The 20,812-nt window shown below is 38.0% G+C and overlaps 1 long non-coding RNA gene across 1 annotated transcript; it reads right to left on the reverse strand.

Moving 5' to 3' along the window:
* Positions 1–835: 835 nt before the first annotated feature.
* LOC110478808 (uncharacterized) lies at positions 836–18,582 on the reverse strand. Its single transcript, XR_002466817.2, has 6 exons — positions 18,543–18,582; positions 18,079–18,169; positions 11,103–11,395; positions 9,561–9,629; positions 3,474–3,694; positions 836–849 (listed from the first exon to the last, which is right to left on the reverse strand). It is a non-coding gene; the product is annotated as an uncharacterized LOC110478808 (long non-coding RNA).
* Positions 18,583–20,812: the final 2,230 nt, after the last annotated feature.

The following is a 20,812-nucleotide window of genomic DNA, read 5'->3' on the forward strand; positions in this document are numbered from 1 at the left end:
AACAGGTGTTTCATTACACTCCTCCCAAAAGATGTGAATTTTTTCTCTCGATAAGCAAGACACTGAAAAGCAAAATAGATTTCATCTGACAGGTGGGAGCTTTATTAAACTAGCCCCACAGGAAAAGAAAAGAGATGCAGAACAGTGTGATCACACTGTTACTGAAATTGTCCACTGCAGTCAGACTACAGAATCTGCACACAAGTGCAGGGTGATGACACTGAGCTTCCCTGCAGAGTACAGGCAAGGATTCAGTGACATTAAGTGCCTAGAGGTCTTAATCTCTTCAGAAGAGGAATGAGAAAGCCACTGGCATTCAGTCAGAGTGAGTGAAATTTAAACCCACACACAATCTCAGCCCTGCCTCTCAAACTGCCTCTGTGCTCCAGCTGCTGTGTGGGAGCTGAACATAAAAATATGTCTTGTCCAGTGACAAATTCATCTCTTCTGACCTGGGAAAAAGCAACTTCTCAGAGTCTAGAACATGCCAGAAAACCAGTATTTCCCTAAGAAAAGGAGAACTATAAGAACAAAGGAGGTACCAGGTAATGCCACTACCTACTACTTTGCCACGTTACAAGGGGTTAATGATGTTTTCTAAATTGAGAAAGTTGGTTTAGATGGGCAGTGGGAGAGGTGATTACTTTTAGTCTTTCGTTGCATTTTCAACATAGATTTCAATTGCTGTCACTCAAACTCATAAATGATAGATAGATAGATAGATAGATAGATAGATAGATAGATAGATAGATAGAAAGAATGATAGGTCTTTCTCCTTACCTCTTTCTTTTAATACATTATGCAAGGGAATCACCCACTGTTCATGCATGAATTTGCTGGTTTCAATAACTGAGATTTAACCAGTGGGAAAAAACAAACAAACAAAAAAACAAACAAACAAAAAACAAACCACAAGAAAAATGAAAATAAGCATAAGCAGACTCCCTAAAAATTCACAAAGCACCAACCCTCTTTCTGGGAGACATCATTGAGTTAAGGCCATCTTTCACTCTTGTTATCATCATAACAGGTTTAAAATACTTTTCAGAAAAGTTTCCAGCGCTTCTTGAGATTTGGCTTTCCAGCCACAAGTTATGAAAACAAATTGCTTTCAAGCAATTGAATAACTTCTAATATCAGATTCTATGAGTAGAAATAAACAAACAGAGCTTTGTACTGGTTCCTGGGGAAGATTCTTATTCAATGGATATTTGGCAATTTGGATTACAATCCCCCTTTTTTCCTGCTTTGCTCTCACAGGAAAAGCAGAGTCTTTTTAACCAGTTATTCACTAGAAATATTTTAGAAACTGCTTTTGAATCTGATTCCTTTTCAAGTACCTAATGCAGATGCCTCATATCTCACCAAATACTTTTCATGAACCCCCTTGTGTTTTTCTTTTCTTCCTTATAATTGAATTTAAAATTTCTTCCTTTTTGTTCTTTAATGTGTCCCATTTTTCTTCCTTCTTTTCAGTTTTTTCAATATACAGTGCATTTCACATCCTTTTCCACTTCTTCCACTTCCTTTGCTTCTTTTTTGTCCTATTGTTTTTCCTCCTTCCTTTTCCTCCACTATTTCTCTTGGAGTTGACACTTCACTTCTTCCACTCTATCAATCTTTCCATGGACAGGTTGATGTATTGATTTGAAAGGGTTCTCTAAAATCATTTCAGTACCACGGGAGCATTTGGATGTACACGAGGCATGTTCATTTTCAATCCATTACGTTGTCACTGGAGCGCTGAAACTGCTGGAGTGCAGTGCCAATTCCCCATCTTGCTTCTCCAGAGGTTGGAAATTTGCCAGCCAGGCACAAATCACAAGTACCAGAGCCATGCCCATCAAAGCTGCAGCCTGTACTCTGCCCTGCTCACACTAGGCTCTGCTGCCAGATTGCTTGAAAGAATCTACAGGAGAGCACACAGCTGTGGCAGCTCCTGGCTCAATGAATAATGCAGCATCAACATCTGTAGGATTTTTGAAATGCTAAACACCCAGCTATGAAGCCTCTGAGGAGGACACAGATGGCAATGGTGCTGTTCTTCCAATGGTTCCACCAGGAATGGTCCGAGTTCCGTAATCACACTGGACACTTAATGCCTGGAACAATCCTTTCCTTTAGCAGCACAGGCTCAGCGCATCACAGAATGATGAATGCTCACTTTGTGGGCTGCATTTAATTCCAAGCTTTGTTAAGCTAAAACAATCCAGTAATGAATATGGACATCTCAAGCATGAATACAGATGCCAACACCAGTTGATCGTACTCAGCAGGTGAATTTAAACTGACAATCCAAACTAAGGTAGAATAATTAAAATAAATTTTGCATTCAACACAAAGAGCATAAGAAAGGCCTATGTTTACCTCAGGAAACTGCAAACAACTAAGTCAACTTTTCCTAGATGCAAACAGTATTATTTCATGGGATAATGTGTATTTTCCTGCTTTTTAAATAATATCAGTATGCATTGCCTGCTGAAATAGAAAGAAATAAAATGCATCTCTGAATACAAGCAAATATATCTGTTCATCACCCACTGGTTTTAGGACATTAAAGGAGAGCACAGTGTCTTATAATTTATTCTTTGCCTTTTTTCCATCAATTGATTGAGACATTGAGCAAATAAAAAAAAAGGGAAAAAAAAAAAAAAGGCACTACTGCTCAAATTAGAATCTGTCCCTGGATTCAGAAACAAGCTAAAAGAACTAGCTGAAAAGTCAACATAAAGTTAACAGTACTGAGAGTCAGGAATTAAAAGGAGCTAATAAGGAAAGCCATGACTATATAAAACAAGCTTTGAGAGAAGGCATGATGTCACCAGTCAGCTCCTCTGGAGAGCTGCAGTCTGAACTCTTGATCCCAGACACAACTTGTCTTCCTAGCTGGGACAGGCTCCCCAGCAGGATGGAGGATTAGCTCCTTTATGCGTGGACACAGCAGAGACAAGTCTATTACAAATGTTAAAAACTATATCCAAACCATAAGATATAATTTGGAAAGCCTAAAATACAGGGGGAAAGCTCAAGATGCAAACCCAGAAATTCCAGGAAGCCTGTCCAGAGAAGCCAGGAAAAGGATGCATTGTTTTAACAAGGATTCTTGATTAACCCTATACATAACTTTATAAATAAAAAAGAAACCTCTCTCCCCAGTTTGCTTAAATTTAGGAAAAGGTACGAACTTTACCAAAAGAAACCTAATAAAGAGCAGTTACCTTTCCTCTTTTAATGCTGGAAACAGGATATCCAGAGACAGCTGCTCACCTCTGCAAGACTTGTAGCTCATCACCAGTGGGCTCTTTAAGCAAGCAGCATAATTTCTTGGGGAAGGGATGAAACATCCTTATTCCTGCAAATGCTCTGTGGCAAAATCTCAAGAGGATAAGGTCTTTCATCAGCCACATGGCTCTCCTCAGGAGCTGCTTAGCAGCTTTTTGAGCTCATGCTTTTGTCATGCCCAAACTACTTACTTTTTCCTCCACATGCTGGTAAGGTGTGCTTCTGCTGCTTGCTGACAGACATGTCAAGAAAAGTAGATTTCCATTTTCCTTTTGGGTGCTTCTCTTTGAGCCTGGCTCCTTCAAGTCTCGGGGTCATTGGCAGAAGTCTGGCCTGGCTCTGAGACTGGTGGTGCTAGCTAAGCAGACAACTCTGCCTTTATCCTTTCATCAGAGAAAGAATTTTGTTATACCTAAAATCGTATTAAAAAAAAAAAAGAATAAAAAACTTCCATTAGAAACACTTGGCAGCGTGAGCAGGGGGAAGGGAAGACTGAAGGAAACATAAACAAAAGCACTTTGTAAAGTCAACAAATCCTACAGGGGCCTGGAGTGGGAGACTCTGGGGGACCATCAAATGGGCAATAGTTTGGTGGTTGAATGGCCTCATAATATCACAAGAGGTGCAAAACCGTGCACAAAATCCTCAGCTATAGTTTTAAGAGTGAGAAATTTGCTATAAAAGAGAGCCTCTCGGGCCATACGAGTATTTTCCAGAGGGAAAAGAAAGTGCACTGTTCCTCCCATGGGAGAAAGAGAAGCATTCACAGCCAAAGGAAAGGCAGGCTGTGAGTTCCAGGGTTAAAAAGCTGTTGCAGCCAAGATTAAAACCCAGTAAGAATTCTGCTTAAACAGAGAGGCAAAACTCAGGACCTCTCTTCTGCAAACTGAGTGATGACTTCTACTAAATTAGCAGATAAGAACAAAACATCCACATAGGGATTGGAAATATATATGGTGTATGTGTGTGTAGCAGTGGCCAAGACAAAGAAAAAAGTTAAAAAATTAAAGGGAAAAAAATAGTCATCTCGAGGATTCATGTTCCTACACAGAGAAAAATACGTACACCTTGATGCACAGAATATTAGCATTTTGCACATGCAAGAATCAGCTTCAAACCAAAACACAGAGGGCCTCAGTAACCTGCCCAAGGTCAAAATCTAAAATCCATGTAAGGCTCTTTGATTGTGATTTGCCTTCTAATGTGGAGAAAACTCACATGCTGTGGGATGTGCTGACATACAAGAGCTCCTTCTGCCTAATTTGCTATTCATATAAAACTTAAAGAATCTGATCTCAGTAGATATTTGTTCACATCACAAAGCTACCGGGTATTTTGAAGTAATCTGTTGGAGTCCAAGGACTCTGTAGAGGAAAGACCCAGAAACCCAGAACTGAAACAGAAGACCTGTTACAAATCAGGATCAAAGGATATGCTGACAGATGCATTCAGGAACCTGAAATAATGTTTCCATGCTCTGAGAATAGTTTGAATCCAGGCTATCTCCTGGTAATATTCATATGTAAGGCATCTATCAAAAAGTTAATAATGGAGTTATTACAGTAATAAAACCTCTGCTCTCTTGTGAAACTTTTACACTTGGTAAGGATTCTGTTTTTTATTTTTTTTTCTGCCTTAGGACTCGTCTTCATTTTGCCACATCTCCTTCTATTGCTAAATTTCTTAAAACCTCCTGATACTTACTCAGGCCCATTATATTATTATATAATTATATCATTATATATATATATATATATATACATATATACATATATATATAATTTTTATATATATATATAATTATATCATTATATATATAATATATTATATTTATACTATGTTATATATAACGTCATATTTATATATTAATTATAGTATATAATGTATAATATAATAATATATAGTGTATATATATTATGTGTATATATATATATATATAGTATACAATCTGCTGTGATGCACTCAGGCCAGCAAGGGCCTCAGTGCTACAAAGCCTCCTGGAAATACCTGAGCCAAACCTAGAAAAGGCCTTAGACACTCTTATTTTTAGTTATATAGTTAATTCCAATTGAAGAGCCACTGGAAAAAGATTCAAAATTACACTTCCTGTGAAATACTTTGCTGATGGTCAGCAGCCTCACTGCTGAAGCAGTGCCCCTCTGTAGGATGTGTCCTTCAACATGCAGAGAGTCCATACATGTTACCCATTTCCTGAGAACATAAAACCACAGGACCTTGTCTCTGATTTGTCTGCCAGTGGGGCAAGCTCTGCTTTCTGCTGCATATTTGCCACCCAAAGTAGTTAAATATACCCTGATGTAAGGAATACAGCCATTTCTCCATGGCACTTTAATGTTCAGCTGTCTGGTGACTGTGGTGTTCTGACCAGTGCCTTTATCTAAATATACACACCTACCTACATATCCAGGTGTATTTCTATTTCCATGGGAGAAGCTGATCTATAACAGGCACTGATACTACTGATTACCAATGCAAAGCCTCAGAACAAAGGATCTGTTTGGAAAGATTATGATTTGTAGCCTTAAGATCTTAGCAGTGTTTCAGTGTGTTGAAGAACCTTACCGAGTGAGAACAAAATGTCTTATGAAAGTTTAAATTATGTAAAATACTGAGATGTATTATATGAGGCATTTTAAATAAGGGCAGAATAAAGGCTAAATACTTCTGAACTGTCTCGGAAAAATTAATCCTTCTAAATTCATGCACCATTACCAGACTCTGATATTAAAATGCCTCCTGCCTTTAGGCTGATGTGGTTATAATTATTCACTTGTTTTAATTCATATTTTACGTACTGTATGTATTTTTATGCAGCACCAATTGTGGTGGCATCCAACAATTAAAAACAGGCATAAATTAATCTCTCATTTACAGGGGAAACATCTTCAATTAATGAACTAAAGGACCTTGTACAATTTTTAATTAAAGTTCTGAATAAGCCAATACATATATAAATCTTGTGAAATGTGAACTTTTCAGGAGGATCTTTTTAATGACGCCTTGGAGGCCATTTCATCCCTGCTGTAAAAACAAGAGCCTAAGCTTTCTGTCTCCTTAACTACTCCTGGGTGCCCAGGAGCAGGCAATATCCTCCCAGCACCACTGCAGCAATAGTGAGTGCATTGACTTTAGCCTCAGAAGAGTTATGCTCCATTTTTAGCCCTCGCTCCCTGAATGACCCTGGGAAAGGAAACTCTGTGGTTCTTTGTCCCACAGAGGTGCCACCGTGCCAAGCTGGGCATCAGGAGGAGCTGATGTGGCATTCCTGATTGTAATGGCTTTTCTATAGAAGTTATTATGATCTCCAGGCAGCCCCTTTCCTTGGTAGCGTTCATTCTCCAGCACAGCTCCCACCTTGGATCCAAAGCTGCTATTTTGGATATAGACCCACAGAACAAACGAGTATTTGGGGCAAAACCCCCAGGCTTCCTTCTGGGGTGGGGTGACTATAAGAACACCCTTCATATTAATTAGGTTTTTACAGTTCCTGAATAAGAAACAGGAATATATGCCAAATAACCTAAAATGTCACTACACCCAGCAGCCCAGCAGGCTTTTTCTTGTAGCCACTAACATGATGGCAGCTGAAAGGAGACTGTAGAATATATAAATCTCCCAAGCAGTCGTGCTCCCAGAAGGCACTCAAACAAGAACACATAATGAAAATGTTGAAGTTGAAACAACAGAATTAAGAGCTCATGGCAAACATGCCCCAAAGGAGAGAGAAAAATTAGAAATAGAGATACATCTCTAACACATATATGTTACAGAAAACTTTCTTTTTTTTTAGACACTATCAGCCCCAAGGCATCCTTTTGATAAGAGTGTAAGAGACTGTGGCAAAGATCCAGCTCCCAAATAGCTGGGTGCTAAATGGACAAGTGGTTGAAAATTAAAAATCAACATTGATTTTAACTTCAACTGACCACCACTTTCTGCCATTAAGTAAGCACCTGCTGTACAGATAGAGACATCATCCTCTGAATATTTGACTGGTGAATATCAGAATTATCAATATTTAATGTGAATGCTACTCTTGAGTAGTTGCCCTGCATAAGCTGTATTGCAGACCGAAGTCCAAGAATGTATTTGTAACTTAGTTACAGTGGAAATCTCTGACCATAATAAAATAATATGTAATCTTGTGGGTTAAGATTCAAATATACAGTAATAAAAGCATATGTATATAGTACTGATGTTTTTGAAAAACATATTTTTTAGATCTTCTTGTAGACGTGGGCAAAGCTACTATCTTTCTTTAGATGTAGAATGGGTTTCTACTGTTACCTTTTGTAGGCTAGGAATATTCATGTTGAAATGATTGAGAGCACTACTCATCAATATTCAGATTTGAAAGACACATGAGAAGGTTATCTATACTAAACTCCTCAAAGGATCTAAGACCACATTTAAAATTTTAGAAATAGAGCTAATGTTTGTAAACCTAAGATAGATTTATCCTATACACCATGAAATATGTCCCTATTCTAAATCATGAGTAGGAAGTCTAATCAAAGATTAACCATCTTTCTTGGGATAGCCAATTAGAATATTTTGAATAATTAATTTGTACACTACCCCTTGATTACCCCTTGCACAAATACATATGTGTGTATATTTTTATAAAGACAGTTTTTGTACATAAGGGAGAAGTGTATTCTTTTAATCATAACCATCCTAAGACTTAAGGGCAAAAATGAATTGCTCAGTAGAGAGCCGTGTATGTCTCTCTCCAGTGAAATTCTGTGTCTCTGCTTTATCAAAAGGAAGCCACTACATGTAGGCAGAAGACTCCTGGAAATTAAATTAATTGTGCCCTGCAGAGGAAATGAAACCAAGTAGCTCCATAGCACGGCAAAGTGAAATGATGATAAAGGCAGATTTTACAGTGCTTCCATCTGTCACATACTTGTCTAGACCCATTGTCATATACTTGCCATCCTAAATTATATAACACCCTATAAATCTGCTTTTTACTTTAAAAGTTACAGAGTGTTCTTCTAAAATCATTTCAAACCAAGATAGGGACATATATGTATAAGTATTTGTATCAACCAATGCTAAAAGAAAGGTTATATTGCAAACTTAAGCACTGAGATACTGATTAACGTCAGAGATATTTCCATTTAGAATTCCTGACTATATAACAGTGTTTAATTCCATTTTCACTTTATTTTCTAGAATCTCTTAAAACCTTACTCCCTGTTATCTTTAGCCCATTGTCCTGATAAACTAAGCTCCCTAGGTCCCGACCTGGTTTATCTGATCTAAGATACCCTGCCCAATTAACTCTCATCTATTTTGCAGGAGGATTTATTAACTGAAGCATAATGACACACTGACTGCAGTGCCTGGCCAACTTAGAAAAGAGGCATAAAAAGTTGTGTCTCACTCCAAAAGCTTGTATGGCACACACTTCCTTTCCCAAAATCTCACCACAATATTCTCTACCTTGGGTTCCCATTCCCCAGCGCTTCCACACATCTGAAACTCCATTATCTTTCCTGGATTCTATCTTAATTTCATGCATAATGAACTGAATAGAGGGCTATAATTTAATTTCAGTGGACAAGTAATCAGATTATAGATATCATTCCTGCAGTAAACTTCATTCTGAATTTCAATGGGAGGAAACTTCCACAGGCCAGTGTTAGACATTGTTCTGGAAATTGGTTGGGGACAAGCTATTCACACAATGAGTAGCAATGTGGTAACATTTTCCCCATGGAAGGAAAAAATGGCATATTATCACTTAAAATAGGAACTTGGTATCGCCAGCAGCACAAGGCACAAGCAGTCCAAGGTAATACTTCCATCTTGTTCTCCCCTGTGCTGACGTTATTGGGATTTCTAGATGCTTCTTTTTATTTTATCTTCAAATTAAGTAGGCACAGATGCAGTGCTTAGACTTATACTTGGGATCTGATCTTGTAAAAAGCTGAAAATCCTGAACCAAAGTACAGCCAAAGAGGTCAAAACCCAGTGAAAGCCCTTACATAGCAGGTTTTATTAACTCAAATAACTGGTTTTTCTCGTTTCTGTTGTGCAGGAGTCCCTGCTTAAAAATTACAAAGGATATTAAACACAACTGGGTATTTTTTTAAGGCTTTTCATAGGGTGTTTTTCTTCACAGAAGTTACTAGCTAGAGTTTGGCTGAATATGTAAGGTTTATCAGATGTATTACTGACTCCAGCAGGGAGGGTTAGATGCAGACCCTTATGAACAAGCCCTGTAGATACACAGACAAGTTTCTCACCTCTGAAATGTTGCACATCTTGTGTTCATCAAGTCTTAAAAACTTCTTCATCCTTTCTGAAAACAGGTTCTAAATAAAGAAAACGACATTTCACTGGAGCGTGGGCTCCTCCCTTCTGACTGATGATTTTTCTCATGCAAGGTAAACACTATCTAGAGGCTCAAATTGCATCCCTAGACCACATATGAGAGGTATCTCTGAGTCTTCAAGAAGCCCTGCACGTTTTTGGAGGCATGATCTCTGTGGTGATCAAGCAGTATTGGTACTTTCACGCCTCTTTAAGCTTTCTGCCAGGAAAGGAAAACTTAAGATCACAGTTTGGGCTCCACAGTATGGCCAGGATTTCAGGATGAAACACAGCAGCTGTTTTTTTTCCTATTATAACTTCCCAGCTGGCAGATTTTCGGCTCAGAGGTCCTACAACCTGGGCTGATGCCAACAGAAGTACAAAGAGTTGATTACAGAATCGATTCCCCATCCCACAGATAGAAGAGTCGATATTCATCAGAAGGGGTGTTCACAGGCAGGGGATGGCAGAGAGCCTCTCACGCTTGGGGACACTGCAAGCTCTTTTGGAGGAGCCCACCTGGGCTTGGTGCACACAGCCCCAGCACCAGCATCACCCTGAGGCTGCTCCCAGCTGCCTGAGCAGGAACTCCCTGCAGACTGGGCTCCTCCCCAGTTCCCACTGCTCTGGGCTCTCACCACCCTAAACCTAGTCCCTGTATAAATCCCAGTCACTTACTCAGGGCTACTCTTTGCTGGCAGATTTTGATTTTTTTTGGGACGTATTCATGCATTTAAAAAAAAAATTTTTCTAGCTACTATAAACTCTAACACTCATTACAGACAAAAACCAACCCCCAACATTCTTTCAGTTGCCTTCCTTGTGGCTCAAATCAGGACTCTGAAACACAAATATTTCCAAGAATCACTTGTTTTCAGTGAGAACCTGTTTTTTCTGTATGAAGTATTCATAAGAAAATCTCAAACTGTATTTCTCAGTGACTCAATAAATAACTCATGTCATGTTCAGTACTTTTGGGTAGTAATTAAAGATTAAAGGCATTCAATAAGATTGCTATTGCTTAATTAAAACCAATAAAAATTATTCCGCATTAAAATATTTGCCTGTTGCCTCTCAGAGTTTATTCTAGGTATATGATAGGAATTTTCCAGCTAATCTTACCTGAAGCAAGCAGGAAGATCTTTTTCCCTGGATGAAAACTTTAGAAAAAACCACATTGTTTTAATCTTCTCACTGTTAAGAATTGTATTGTGTATTTATTCTTCAAACGTGTGGTCCCACATGCATTATTTAATTTCATTAGAGATAATGGACAAATGGATACAGACTATACTTTCATACTGCTTGTGTTTCTTTGTTGGAATTGTGGAGTTCTAATCTGTTTATTAGCCAATAGAGGGTTATAAACTGCATCAGCCTCTCCAAGTGGCTTTTGAGTCCCTCTGTTGCCAGTTTCTCGGTCTGTAAAACACAGGTGTATTCCTAACACCTTCAAAACAGGAAAAAAACATTACCTCCCTCCTCATGCCATGTGTCCCCTTGCTCCAATTTGTTGGATGAATTATCTGCAGTTATCCTTGCAGAATTCACTCTGCTGTCCCATGCTGAGCAGCCACAGGCGCAGGGAAGGAGCAGAGGGTGCCAAGGAGGGAAATGTGGGATCCACACGCACTGTCGGGGCGATGAATATGAAGCAGCATCCTGCCATGACCCAGGTCCAAAGGAACTGAGTGATGTCTTCAGGACTCTCAGACAATGTGTTCTGGGGCTGGACAATAGAATGATTTGGGAGCTTAGTCTAGATAACCTAACAGAAAAAAAAAAGTCACATTAACCTTATTTTATAAGCTTAAAGGTCTGTCCCTTTGCTTTCTAATTTCTGGGTTTGGAGCTGTGGATACAAAAACAAATGGCAAATTGTGTTTAAAAGCACCTTCTCAAGTAAACATTTGTAAATCTTATTTTCTGGACTAACAGTACCTAGGCCTATACTGCGCTAAGACGTAGCAAGGGGAAATGATAATTTTATAAAATAAAGCTTTGTAAAATTACCTCGGTGGACCAAAATATTTTCACATAACAGATGTTCCTAATGTGGATTTTTTTTCACCATTATGATTACATAATAAAATATTCCTCTAGCAGAGTTCCATTTGAGCTAGCTCTAGCACTGGCATCAATATAATTCTCCAGTAAAATGCTTAAATCCACTCTCCTGGATCCAAGTCAGAGGCAGTCTCACTGTTAATCCTGTCCTTGATTTCATTTTCTCCATTACTTTTATTTTCATATTGAAGGAAGTTTAAGTAATTATAAGTTAGTCTTTTTATTCTGCATAACCATGATGGCAAATTCAATAATATCATAAATTTTCAGGTCTTATGTATATTTTAATTTCATTTAATGAAAGATGAAAGTATTATTAACACTAAATATTTTGGCTTATCCTAGAACATTGCATTTAATTTTCCATTTTAAATGGTTGTACGTACATTTTCATTAACTAGTCTTTGCTTCTTAGCATCTTATTTTCCTTGTAGGCTTCACAATTTTGATACCTTTAAAAGCCTTTGATCTGCCTTGCACCTTAAAGTATTTAAAACCTTTTTGATTTGATGTAATCATTCTTGTGGTGTTCCTTTGATGTCTTAATTGTATTCATTGCATTGGTATATCTGTTTTTGCTTTCAAAGCGTCCTCTTTGTTCAGAGACAGATACTAATTTACCAATACTATTTTCCTGGTATGACCATCTACAAAAATATGCATTCTTTATTTTTAATTTGAGAGGCTTTTAGATTATGCCAATTCCTAATACTTACCTTCATTCTATGACGTCATGATTGCTAGACACAATGAAAATGCATCCTTTTATATTTGGCACTTATCAAGGCTGCTACAACATCAGTAAAGGTTAAATAAAGGATAGCCTCATAGAGCAGTAGAGCAAGATCTTCTTGAAATATTAATAAAATATTTTGCTGCTTTTTTTACACTGTGCTGTTGTCTAGTTGACATGTAGATACTTGAGCCTTTTATGTTTCACCAATTTTTTTCTGCCTCTTAAAAATTAACTAAGAACTATGCAGTGCACTTCAGCTTTTTAATAATGTGAATGAAAATAGTGCAGAGAACTGATGGCAGCAGGCTGGCCATCTGACCTCTCTGTGTACTGCACACTGCATGCTTAGACCAAAAATTTTCAGTGGCGTGATACTGTTCTACCAGATTTTTAATTATAGGTGCTTGTTGCAGTAAGGTAGAAAAATCATAAAGAAAATCTTCATAAAATCAAGCCTTCTCTCCTGGAATCAGTGCCTTTGTCAAAGCCAGCATCTTGCAAGCAATCCTTCTGTGAGTAATTTATTAGCATAACAAGCTATTCCAAGGTAAAATAACAACTTGAACATATATAAACTCTTTTTGCACTTAGGTAGAAAAATGAAAACTATCTCTCACAAAAAACACCCAGAGAGTTTGAGTGACCAGTCAACACAGAATAACAACTTGTTACTAACCAATAAAAGTAATTGGCCAGAAACTACTAACCAGTTGGAGTCCCACACGAGGTCCGTAAAGCTGTAAAAAAGGAGTTAGGTGAGTAAAGAAGGACTTTTTCCACCACGAAGCAAATGGAGTCCCGTGTGATTTATTCCCAGAGGTGGAACAGCATGATTCCCTGCCTGGTCCTCTGTAGCTTGTAGCCATGTGGAATTACTAGAGAACTTTTCTGGGATGCTCGTCTCAGGTCTCCCGTGTGGATGATAAAAACGCGCCCGATGCGCTCGATCAGAGGAGGCATCCCCCGAGTGCCCAGCACGCTGCAATAATGAATTTCTGCTTCCCACTACTCAAAACTCTCTTAGAAACTTTCTATCTGACCAATTCTGGTACCAACATCCACCTGTGACACTAGGATTTATCCATAGGAAAGGAGTCTCCAGCTTGTTCACACATACAGCGTTACAATCTATTGAAACAAGCAGATCAAAATGGATTTAGGGCAGCACAGAATCTGTTCTCATTCACTGGGTCATAACAGACCAGAACCATTCTCCTTCTCACTGAAAACGCTGTAGCAGAAGCAGCCATATCTCTTCTATGGATTTGGTTTTTAAGTGTCTCCCTATAGTTGATCAGAGCTCCTAGAATCAAGTGACTGGATAAGAATTTCAGCTTTCATGTGAAGGAAAATGAAGGTTTTTATCCACCATGACTGTCAAGACCAGCAAGCAAATAAAACAACCTAACCTCATAAATGGAGACTCAAGTAAGGCATAACAGGAATTAATCATTTTATAGGTGTCCATTTTCAAGAACTTTGCAATTCTAGCAGACACTAAAGAAGTGATTTATGGCAATAAAATCTTCGAGGACACCAAAACCCCTGCACTTTCACCTCATTTCTGAAGTGATGCTGCAAGTCAAGATCAATGCATATTCCCCATGTTTTATCCTGTAGAAGTTCAGTTTCCAGTTCCTGTCATTCATAATTCCCCAATGGATCACAGCACAACACAGACACTTTGATTTCCCCAGGCAAAGACATAATTTACATGAGAGGGGTAACACTCAGATTTTATCCCCCAAAAAGAGAAGACATTTGTTTTGTGACTTTTTTGGGACCAAAAAAAAATAAATTAAATAAATGAAAAATTAGGGCTTTCTTGAGTAAACTATTTGTGCACCTTTCAGTCATGTAACCCTTCCCTCATATCTGGTTCAGTATTAGTTTTAGCATAAAATAAATAATATAAAGGACATTAGAATCCTGTGCCTTGCTATGCTTCGACAATATCTTTATGTGCTTCTTTTCCATACAAATAATAATCCTCACAGTCTGTATGTCAGCCAGCCAACTATCTTTTATAATTTCAAGTCATTATTACCATTTTAGAAGTACTATCTGTGAAATAAAGAATATGGTGGAAGTTGTGCTGTACTTTTGCAGCACTGGGTAAAATGGATGTTTTCAAGGTTTAATTATTTTGTGATTGTATCTCTGCAATATCTGCTTAAATAATATTGAGAAAGGTTAACTACTGCATTAGTGCTGATTTTTAAATAAATGTCATTTTGGGAAGCTGAATAGAGGGGAGTAATGTCGAGATGAAATTACCAACAAAGAAATTGTCCTTTCACTGAAGTAAGCCCCACAGACATTGTAATGTAATTTCTTGTTAATGAAAGCATTAATAGAACTTTATCACAAGAGAACCCTCTGAATTTTAAACTATCATAGATCGTTGTTCAAACAGGGTATGACAAAACCATTTTATATTGATTATATATTTCATTTGCACAGCTGGATGCACTAATGAAATATTCTGAGTATATTTCCCAGTAACTCAGAAACAGTAATTAAAATAATTAAAATTCTTTCCACAGCATAAAAATTTGACAAGTATACTGTCATTTTCAGATCCATCACAAAGACCTCAGTGATGTAGTGGGGATTTTAAATGTACCAGTCACAGTCAAATAGCAATTTTGTTCTGTCCTGATACATGTCATGTTGAGTATTTATTTAAAATACTGTTCAGGTGGACAGGCTTTAAGAAAGTGGCATCATATTTTCACCTGATGCTTGAGAACAGCAGATGAACACCAGGAATGCCTTGCAAACATTCAAACAGCACACGTGATTTTTGTGTGCACAGTATGCCAAGAGATCTGCTCTGCACCAGCCACAAAGCCAGCGATCTGTTAAATGCACCATCAGGAAATGCAGCATCACTTCTGCTTTCAGATGTTGTGACAGTCCACACTCCTTTCTCTAATTCTCACCTAACACTTGGGCTATAGCATAATTTCTAGTTGTCAGGCATGGTTTAATTCTATTTTAAATTTTGCCAAAGTGTAGTCTCGAGAAGCTATAAACAGCAAGGGCCAGATTTTAATAAGTGTCTCTGTTACCATCACTTCAGCAACACGATTCCCATTGCTGTAATCACAGGGGGCCTTCACCATGCCTTCAGGGACACACAGTTGAAGCCAAGAAAAATGTCACAGTTATTAACAGATTACAAAGAAAGAAAAGTAAGGAAGCTGCTTTAGCATAGCTAGAAAAGTACTCTCCTAATTAGAGCATTAGAACATTGTTACATTCCTCTCTTCAGTACCAAGTGGTGGTGACATCTATATTTATAGAGGGGTTAAATGACAAGACATTGACCTTTATTAAAATTTGTAGGTGAGGATTCTCTTCTGGTGTCCAAGAACTCCCAAGACCTTTTTCAGCTGTTGTGCACACCCTCCCTTGTCTCCTTGGCCATGTCACAGCCCCTTCCTTAAGCTGCAAGTGCACCCCTATCCAGTGACATCCAGCAAGGCACCAGCACTTCATCCTTCTCCTTTCTTCTGTCCTAAGCTCTTTACCATCTTTGCCAACTACATCCAGCTGAGCTTGACCACCTAATTATAAACACATGCAGCACTTGTCACGTTTTAACTCGCAGTAACCAGGGGAATCTTTTTTTCCAGAAGCCCCTAATAAACACAATAGTAAGCCTCAAACCAAAAAGCCAGGAAAATTAAAATCAGCTGCTTGAAAGCTCAGTGGGTGTAGCTACATCACTCATTTAGTTTGTTGTAGGGTTTCTTTTGAGAGAGAAGCTGTCTTGCGTCCTTAACTGGTGTCCTCTGTCATTCTTTAGCAGGAGAACTATCATTCCAAACCCTTTCCCTCCTGGTGGATACAAAAAATGTGGAGCACCCAGGTGTGTCTCCAATGATGCCCAGTAAATCTCAGAAAGGAAACCAGAGTGAAATTAATGCTGAGAAAGTGCAGCGTGGATGCAGGTTTAAGGGACATAACAACTAAAATAAAATCTAACCCCACACCTCTTAGTAAAGCAGATGGATGCACTGGGAAAAATCTACTTTCGCCTATTTCTTACAGAATTATTAAATTACTCCAGAAAATTGTATTGAAGTGGGAGAACAAAGTAGAAATAGGAATTTAAACACAGTAATAGATTCTTTCTCATTTTTGTTAATAGTTCTATAAAGAACAAAACCAATAGTCATGTCATGGAGTGGGGAACAGGATGTAGCTCAGGGAGGAGGAATACTGTCACCTGAGTGAATCAACCAAATGTGCCTCAGGTGGAGTGGCTGCCCTAATCCAATGCAAAAGCACACAGCCCTTTGGGGAGGAAATACTGAAAAATGGAGCTCTCTGAGCACCCCTACAATTTAATTTTCACTGATCTCTCAGTGGTGTCTAAACCCAATATTTATTACTTTACTCTAGGAATTGAATTTGGTCCTGTTTCTAGTAACCAAATTTTTCTTAACACAAAGCATAATAATAGTTTCAAGTCTTTCACTGTTTTCTTGGTGAAGCAACTGTTGAGAGCAGTCACTGACTTCCAAACTCCTCTTGGAATATCAACCTGCAAGTTTTGGTTATTAAACCACAGGGCTTTATTGTCTATCCAGCCAGGTAGGAAGGCTACCCAGTGCTCTGTCCACTGTCCCCTGTTATTTATTTCTCCTTCTCTGCATGCACACTGCAGTGTACACCCTCCTTTCTTTCCATCTTCCCACTGCCCCTGGGGGTGCCCCATGTGCAAAATGGCATTTACACTGGAGGGTGAGCAAGGTGCAGAAAGCTAAAGAGACCTGTGGAAATCTGGAAAAGTTCCTGGGAGACATAATCTGTGGATTCAGCCTATTGTTCCAAATCCTGCCCTCAATAATTTGGACTTTATTTTCAGCATGCAAATAAAAGGTTTTGTGAAATTTTATGTCTCTACCAATCGCGATTTCAAGGGTCTCTCACATATGAAAAGAAAATTAAAACAAAATTAAATTCACAGCTATTTTTATGTAAATAAAGATGGAATTTTATAGAAACACAAGCATTTTCCATACCTTAGACTCATTCTTCTGTGTCAGAAGGTCAAAAGATTATCTAGGACTTGTCTCTTAGCAATACATTTTAATTGTTCTATATTTTATAATTATGAAAACATTTGTGTCCACCTCCAAATTTCAGTAAAAGTGTAAGAAAGTTTTATTTAACTTTGTAATGAAAATATCACCATAGTGAGAATATGTATTAAATATATATATCTACAGCAGTACAGAAATTTCTGACCTATAGGAATTTAGATAAACATAAATAGTGGGAGTAGAGTAACCTCCTAAATTATTCGTCAGTTATCTGCCCCTAGTCCTAGATTAAACAGAACTTGAAAAACAAAGATGCAAAAGAAAAAAAAAATCATAAAAGTAACAGGAAAATTATGTTAGGAGCAAGTAGAAAGGAAATGAAATCCATGCAAATTTCCAGCAAGGCAGGACTCAGAAAATTACACTGATTTAAAAATTAGAGTAAGGTACTGTAAAATCATACACAAGAGTGAACTTTATGCAGGTCCTGAAGGAGAGTTAATATAGCAAAATACAATGCAAGAGAAAAGGAATTTCTGTACTGTCTGGAAGAGATAAGTTTTGCTCCCAGCCCCTTTGAGCCCTGCTTACCTGACTGATGTGTATTTTGGGCAGCACACTTCCCTCAGTCATCAGGGCCAGGAGACTCGGGAGAGAGGGAGGATTTTTCATCCATTTTGCACTATATGTGAAAGAGAAGGACAGGCATTTATTTCAGTTCCTCACATCACTGATCATACACAGAAATACAATTCATCAATGTCGTTCCACAAAAGGCAAGACATTTCAGCAGAGAATGCTGTCCTATCTGACTACAGCACTACTTTAATTAATGTAATATGTACAGGACAGTATCAGGATAAGTAAACAAGCTGCTACACTTAACAAGACTGTGCTCTGAAAGTGAAATATGCTTCTAGTGTGCTAATGATTTTTTTGTAATTCTAAAAATAATGATGACACGCTGAAAAATAGTTTTCTGTGTGCAGTTTTGCTTTGCCTTCTTTATATAATTATCCTTACAAGTTCATCTAAGTTATTATTTAAGTAATTACATGGAGCACGCCTTTCTGGAAGAGAGTAGCTACAATCTAGGGCTGCGTAGATCAAATTAGATCTCAGCTGCATACATCACCCAGGAAATTTCAGCATTTGCGCAACACATTTATTCAGGTGGAATTTAATTAAACCGAACAAATTAAAGCTGACTACTGACTCATTTCGGAGCACTGGAGCAGAGGCATAGACAGTGACACTGGAAGAAATTTGTAACCATCTAGGACATTGTCATCTCTCAGTAGCCCTCAATTAGCAATTAATAATTTTGTGAAATTTAAATTTGACTTGCACTGTGCAAAAACCAATTCGAGAAGGGAGACCTGTTCAGCTATGCATTTCAGCAAAGCCATCAAAACGTGCAAGCACTTAAGCACACACATTTGGAGCCCTACAAGCAAACTGTCAGCACACTGCTTACTGTGTGTATGTACATATAGACTTAATCCAAACTCCCCTGATGCAATTTCAGAAATAGCATAAATATTCCACATTTTTCCTAGAGAAATAGATTATACAAAATAGTCTTGATATGTTCCCATAAGTTCAAGCATTTAAACATTTTCAAAACAAAATCTACCTCAAAAATACACATTTTGAAAGCAGAGGGAAACATAAATCACTGTGATTGTTAAAGCAAGTGAAAAATAATGGATGAAACTAAAAATAAGTATCAAATAGCATAGAAAATTTCAACAGAGTAAAGTGGTGCTCAGTAAATGTCCAAAACATTTAAATAGCTGAGGATGATTTTCCCATTACTGAAAGAAAAATCCCAGCCCTCTATAGAAACAATTGCAGGAAGAAAAACTGGTAAGCATATTTATAATCAAAATCACAGCAAAAGGAAAGAATCAGAGTTGGCATCACCAAAAACACATGAAAAAAAGAAATATTCTGATCTGGTTTTTTGCAATTCAGGAGCACTTAACCAAGGCAGACAATAAACAGGTAAGTCCCAACATTATTTTTTTCCCACATCCCAACAGAGCCATCTTCTGTGTGGTTTTATCATCTCATGCAGAAGGGCTGGACTAGATGGCCTTTGAAGGTCCCTTCCAGCCTAAACCATTCTATGATTCTATTTCTAGTCCTACACCTCATGAAGCCAAAAAATACTCATTACAGGAAAAACAGCCTCGGCTTATCCAGACAAACTGTAAACCAGTTTACAGGAGGCCAGATGCTTCTAAAATTTCTGAGAATTAGATTTCAAGTTCATGGTTTTCTCCTAATGCTTGTAAAAGATACAGCTTTGAGAGCCTGCAAAGCTCAGACCTTTCTCATTACTTCTGCAGAACAGCTGTGGCTGCAGTACAAGACCTTCCAACTTTCCAAACACCTTCTCCTTTTCCAAAGGAGCATTCTACAGGAGTGAGGCAGCAGTAAATTGTGGCATTATCTCCTGGGATGACCCTGCCAAGCTGCAGTGCTAAGTGGCTTTTTCTTGGATAGCTGGAGAGACACAATGCACACCTCAACATCTTCAGAAACTGGAAAAATGCTTACAAGACACTGTAGAGATTATTTCACCTTGAAATACATCTGCCATAGGTCTTATTTCTCCAACTCTTTGGAGGCTATATGGGGGAAAAGAGACATCCACTGAAAAGGAAAATTGATTATTTTGAATTTTCAACAGTGAGCAGCTATTCCCAGCTGCTAAGAACTCCAGAGGTTGATGTAGTTTGTATGCAAGAGAGAGAAATATTTTGGCAGCTCCTTATCGTGGCAGCAAATCTTCTGCCCTTTCACATCTGTATTTTGGAGGTAAGAGAGAGAAATTAAGGTGGTCCCCCAGAAAATATTAACTAGTAAATTATCAATGTAAGTCTGCTTTCTTGCTGCTGCTGTCAACAGCTATGAGGAGTTCTTTTCTCCTCATAGAAATTTATGAAAATTTATTTTCTCTACATAATTTTTTGATTGGTAAGATAGCCATAAACATAAACAATTTCATTGTTCAATATGATCAATATGACTTTTAAACCGCTTTAGCACTGACAGAAAGTTGTTTGATTTTTAGTTTCTACTTGGGGGAAAAATCTCTCTCTGTAGATTCTGAGTCTTTAGTATAACTTGGCTACCATTTTTATGAACAGCAAATCTAGAACAGGAAATACGGCTGAATAATCCTTCACCAAGTATTGCATGATCTCAGGACAGTCAAGGCTGAGGTCCCTCATATTGTCACAAACCTGTGGCTAAATTAAACTACCAAGCTATTCACAATAATTTGTAACATTACATATCTACCAGAAATGCTGAT

The sequence above is a fragment of the Lonchura striata genome, chromosome 4 (assembly GCF_046129695.1).
Source record: "Lonchura striata isolate bLonStr1 chromosome 4, bLonStr1.mat, whole genome shotgun sequence".
Taxonomy (NCBI): domain Eukaryota; kingdom Metazoa; phylum Chordata; class Aves; order Passeriformes; family Estrildidae; genus Lonchura; species Lonchura striata.